Source organism: Notothenia rossii (assembly GCF_949606895.1).
Source record: "Notothenia rossii genome assembly, chromosome: 7".
Classification (NCBI taxonomy): domain Eukaryota; kingdom Metazoa; phylum Chordata; class Actinopteri; order Perciformes; family Nototheniidae; genus Notothenia; species Notothenia rossii.
Window position 1 is genome coordinate 30,167,325 of NC_136905.1, and position 6,000 is coordinate 30,173,324.

Below are 6,000 nucleotides of genomic sequence, written 5' to 3' on the forward strand. Positions count from 1 at the left end.
GCCTCCGACTCTTTTCCAGCTGGTAATAGTCAGGTTTTTAGGATCCACGTTTTTTCCCCCAGTTTACTTTAACAGATCATACTGTAAGCACATGTTTATAATTTGGGACAGTCCTGCTGCTTATAATGATTTTGCAGCATGAGGCTGAGCAAACACATTTGCTGTCAGACATATTTGCTCTGCCAAAGTGTTCCCGTGACACAGATCCACCGGGCGAGGCGGGCAGCGTGGAGATTTCAACCATCACTTGAAAGGATGGTGGTTAATGTAGAAAATGGGTAAAATAGGCAGCTGTGGTTCAAACAGGCAACTGGAAAATGAGGAACAATTTAAAGATGTGCTTTTTAGTGCACACTTAAAACAGGAGCTCAAGGTCATTTACTCTGGTGTGATTCAACAGGTTAAGACAAATTCACATGCAGGTGAGAAACCTAAATTTGACTGATTGGATGAACACATTACCATAGTGATTGTTGTTAAAGTAATCCTTCATCAATTTGGCCAACACGCTAATAAGCTCAGTTCTAGTTCAATGAGAAGATCAAGAACGCTCTCCAGAACAAAAACTTTCTGGAGTCTCTGCTGGTTCTTTGAGATATGACCATCTAGTTTATGCTGAAGTGAAGTGGTAATTTCAATATGACGCTAAATGCTAAACTACTAGCAATAGTAACTAGTGTTTCTAGCTAAATGGCTAAGCTATTAAAACTGTAGCCAAAGCAGACCAAACTCACAAAGTAGGTGAAATTACTAAATAATGTTTGTTTGAGCAATACTTTGCTAACATAGCAACCATAAGTAAAGCTTTGAGAGCAGTACCCTTAAAGGTATTCAATTGGGTAATGGCGGTTTTACTGTTTATGAACAAAACTTGAAATTTGTAAAATATTTTCTCTCAAAAGGTTAACACTCTAAGGTGGATCATTTTGCTAGTTATGATCAAAAGTTGATTAAACCATATCAGCTATATAGAAAGAAAATTTCACCTGTACAGAGTGTGTAATAATGGTCCTATTCTCTCAGAACCAGCCAGTCAAATAGAGACATTGATAGTGTTTCAGTGAATCTGGAAACACTCTCTGCAGCGCTCGGCCATCTGTCCAGCTGAACTCATCGTGGCTCTCACCCCTACACTCTTTATAACTCTATACGACCCTTGGTTCCTTATTAACATCTTTATGGTGGATTATGACTTAAATCCCATGTCCTGGGTCAAATCCCACATCTGGATGGGAAAGAGACCTCGTAATTCTTGTTTGAGGAAAATTAGAAGTAAAAGGTGGCCCAGCTGACCTAATATCACGGTATGTGCCGCAGTCTTTTCACACTGGCTGCCACAGTGATGGACACGAGTCCCATTGAACATGGCCGCCATGGAAAAGCTCAATGGTTACACAGGAGGAAAAATCTGAGTGAGTAACCTTGATGTGGTGGTCAAGTAACAGCATGGTCTCTCCACTGTGGGTTGCGGTCCCATAAAATGTTTTAAAGTTCGGTCGGGCCTTAAAAACAACGGAATAACTGTCGAATATAGTCGATGTCAACATAGCTTAAAAAACACACTAAAACAATGCAAACCTTTAATCATCTTAAACTTCTGTTCCAGTGGAGGAAAAATCCATTCTAGACCGTTTAACACTTTTAAAAATAACTACTGGGGATTTTGCGTTTGCAGGGCTAAAGCTTTGAAGTGGTTAAACAAAAAAAGGGTGTAAATTGCAACACTTTATCGGACTTTTATCCATGAACATTAGGAATTTAGCAGGACTTCAGCTTAACCTCTAGACATGCTAAAAGACTTAAACCAAAAATGTCTGTCTTATCTTTTATCTTTTTGCTCTTTTCTTTTTTAAATCAACCTGGCACATCCTGCTGAGTAGCATCTGCCTTTGATTGTCTTGACGGTGATATTGGCTTTACGCGCCATGGTTGATCTGTGCAGGACGGTGCGATTGTTGACACCTGCGGATGGACTTTATCACTCTCTGAGCAGAAACTGGAAGAAGAGCATGTGGTTTCTGTTTCTTGCCAGCTCTTCCTCTCTCGGCCTTCTTTGTTTATTCACTCTTGCAAAGAAGAAGGTTGAAGAACTTGTGAAACGCCCCAATAATTCCTGAATCATCTGTACTGTTTTGCCGATTGTTCTATTTTGCTATCAAAATGTTGATTGAAGAAATCTCTGTCATCATTTAAAAGGAAAGTCAATAAATCAAGATAAAGATGACTTAAGAAAACCAACTTCGGAGGCAGTGTAAATAATGCTCTCGGAAATTTAGCAGAAAGTTTTTTACTTATTGGGAAATCTCTGATTAAAAAGTTTTAGGTTTTCATTCCAAGAAATCATTTCATCTGTGGGGAAAGAGTTCTTCTCTCTCTCTCGAGGACAGAGGCAAGATCTTTTATATATTTATATAAATATTCACTGGTGCCCAAAATTCCTAAGTCTTTGACAGTATAACCAATACAATAAATAATTACGGATGAACTACAAACGAGGTGCGAAGTAAGAAATGAGCACGAAACGAAAGGGAAAAGTCTGTACCTTTTTAATATTTCAATATTTACACTCCCTCAAATCCATTCAAGCTGTGGGAGAAATTTGTTTTCCCCCAACAGAAAGAAGAAAGAAGAAAAAAAGGGGAAAGGAGGAAAAAGGTGGGTGGAGGAAAAGGTGGAGTGGCTCCGATTAGCCCACATGTTGGTAATTTATCACACATAAACCTCACACCTAATTTTCACACCTGTAGCTCAACATGCTGGAAGTCTAGTAATTCACTCACTCAGTCACACACAGACACCCACACACACTTCAGAGAGGGACCTGGCCATACGTTTCCCCCGGTGCGGGAGAAAAACGAGGACATCACAGACGAGGATCAGTAAAGTAAGCGAGCATGCTTGGAATATTTTCACCCCATGTAGCATTTCTCTGTCTCTCCCACCATAACCCGGGTTCACACTCCCTTCCCCATTTGTCATCACCTTGACTAAACTCATCCCGACTTCCAGATGACACATCTGAAAAACAGAGCTAGAGCTGGATGTGGATTTCTCACACTTGCCAGAACGCACAACCAACTGCAAAGCCAGACGGTTAGATATCCCTCACAGAGAATTTAAATCTAGATCTGAAGCTTAGTTTCTTAGCTTAGCGTAGCTTAGCATAAACTCTTAAAGAGCAACTTGCAGGTTTTTTTTTTTACTACATTTATGCTTAACCTTGCCTGGAAATTACAATTAAAAATGTTAATGCAGGATTTGATATGTTTTACAAGACATAAGGGCAGGAATTCAGAGGAAAAGGAGCCATTTTGAGCTCTGCTACTAAAAACTGCTTTTTTTTAACGTCATACGTCAAACGCGTCATATTACGTCACATGGGGGAGTTAACTTTCTCGGACTCGTTCTCTGCCCAATCCGCGGTAGTAGTTTGTAGTTGGTTTGAGCGGTTGTGATTTAGTGAACTGGTATTTTTTCGGTAATTTTACATTGCATTTCCCCATTTGTAATCATGGTGAGCTTGTGTTTGTGCAGGTTGCACAAACTCAAGCCTGTCAGGGCATCGAGTCCACAGTTTCCCTCACGGGTAAAGGACCGGAGCTAGCGTTCGTTCCTGGGTGCGTTGTGCATCCACCTCCCTGCAGCACATACTCCGTCTCCACAGCTTTATCAAGAAACCGTATTACATCTCTCTCTCCCCCCCGGTACACGGCACCGTAAGACGTAGTGTATAGTTGCATTAGGTAACGCTGTGGTGGCTGTACTGCTCCAGCCGTCTCCTTTGTGTTTGTTTGTTTCCCCCTGTCTGTGTTGTTTGTGTGGGCGTGGTGGCTGTCGCACCCGGCTCAACCTTCACTCACCTGCTGCAATCAGTTGTGCACCCTCCCCGACTACAAGCCTGCTTTCCATCAAGCCATTTACAATGGCATATCAACGGAGGCTCCACAACCTTTTTCCGCTAGATCGTCACGTATCAGCCGTATCTCGCGTCTCCCCTCCGGTCAGCTCCGTAGTGTGGAGTTGCATTAGGTAACGCGAGATACGGCTGATACTTGCGCATTAGTTTCTGTTATAGATCAGTATCAACAGTCCTGCCAGTAACGTTACTATATTATCAATACTACTTTAGTTATAGCCTGATATATGATTGCTAACTTTACAATGTTGTGATGTGACTGACGTTAGCTAACATGCTAACGCCGGTCACTCACCAAGACAGCTGCTCTGTTCTCCACTGGTTCTCCACACACCAAAGCTCCATTTCTCTCCGATGGCCGTTATTTTTTCTAATCCTTGGCTGCTCCTGGTCTCTTGGACGCCTAGCAGGCTCATAATTATAATCATATGCATTTGAATATATATTTTTAACCTCTTCTGTGTCAGAACTAGCATTGTGATCCATGTTTATTCACACGTTAGACTGGCCGCTTTCCCCCATGTTGCGTCACACTCGGGAGGTCACGTGCGGAGGCTTTTTTATGCGGAAGTGAAAATGTCTTACTAAAACGACGCCAGATGTCACTGTAGTGTGTATTTCTGTTTATAAAACGGACAAGTCAAATCAAGCAATCTGATTGGTTCTTAGCCGTGATATACTGAGCGTATACCACGGGTAGAATTGTAAGTTACTTTTCACAACAAGTCAGTATCCCTCCGCGTCTGAGAAAAACAGTATACCGTTGGGCTGAAAAGCAAATTCATACTGCAACAAGAAAGCAGCGGAGAAGTAACGGGGCAGAAGCCCTCCTTTTTGACGCAGCGGTCCAGACATAGACATCAAACGGCAAAAGATATTCAGTGTGCAGTTCCTTTGGCATTAGGGCAGGGATATCTAGATACTTTTGAAGGTTTAACATAATGAATTGTGCTACTTTTAAAGCAAGCAACGATGTTTTCAAATCTGTAATCAAAGAGGTCCGCAAAAACGCTATCGACCAATCAGATTGCTTGATTTGACTTGTCAGTTTTATAAATATATTTAAATTTCTTCCGTTACGAAACAAACGTACAAAGCATAAGATGGAAACTTTTAAGATTAACTTCGACCTCCGGGAGGAGTGGATAGAGGAGTGCCTATCTCCAGAAAAATAGCACCTAAACAACGACATGCAGAGGTACGTGAAGAGCAGGTAGACCAACTGGAAAATTACCCCCATTCAAAAGCTTTCTAATGCAGGTCTTGAAAAAAAGCAGAGAAATGATGACCGTTAGTGGCCACAGGTGCAAAAGCTCTCTCCAGAGCTTTCGCTTCGCGTCCGGCCGAACCACGCCCCTTAGCTGTGATATAATGAGCATATATCACGGCCTGTCGTGAGCTATTGCTTAAATGATTTTTGGAAAATCTAGTGTATTGTAACCTCATAATTATTTAAGAGGCTGTATTAGGGTGATATCAAAGGAAATGTCATAATATTTTCTGCTAAGAAGGTTGGAAAAAATGTGGTGACTTCATAGCAGACGCAAATAATACTTGATAATAAGTAAATGTTCTGCATTTAACATATAACCAAGATAAAAGCACAAACGTCATATCATTAGAGTGGAAATAATAAATAGAATATAAAAACTGCTAATTGCAGCTAATTAGCAGGAGCAAAAGAGTGCTACTTAAACAAACTCAAGTTTCTTCAACAGAATGGAGGAGAAGAAGCCATACTGTTTGATAGACATGTGATCTATTGGAAGAAAATAGCTCTTAGAAATTACGATGACAAAACAATAAGAAAGGAAACTAAACGAAAAAACAACAAAAAAGCCTATGCTGATTGCCTCACTCTATCTTCATAGGCTGTCTGCTACAGAGTTCTTCCTCATTAACCCTTTAACAAGACCTCGCAACCCTCCTCGCCCGCCGAGCACAACAGGGAGATGTTAGGCGATCGCCAGGGTCAAAAGTGGAGTGCACCACAGGGGACAGATGGCAAAGACATGGTCTCACTTTCACACAAAAAAAAAAAACCTAAACATCAAAGCTTTATTTTTCTACCCCCCCCCCCCCCC

General features: G+C 41.3%; 1 protein-coding gene and 1 long non-coding RNA gene across 2 annotated transcripts in view; one reads left to right on the forward strand and one right to left on the reverse strand.

Annotated features, from left to right (window-relative positions):
- The window catches only part of rspo2 (R-spondin 2), a 54,884-nt gene that overhangs the window by 39,129 nt on the left and 9,755 nt on the right, over positions 1-6,000 (reverse strand). The window lies entirely within an intron of this gene.
- LOC307045605 overlaps positions 2,758-6,000 on the forward strand; it is a 13,606-nt gene continuing 10,363 nt past the window's right edge. The window contains exon 1 of the long non-coding RNA XR_013809956.1: positions 2,758-2,884. This is a non-coding gene — a long non-coding RNA (uncharacterized lncRNA). The remainder of the gene's footprint in view (positions 2,885-6,000) is intronic.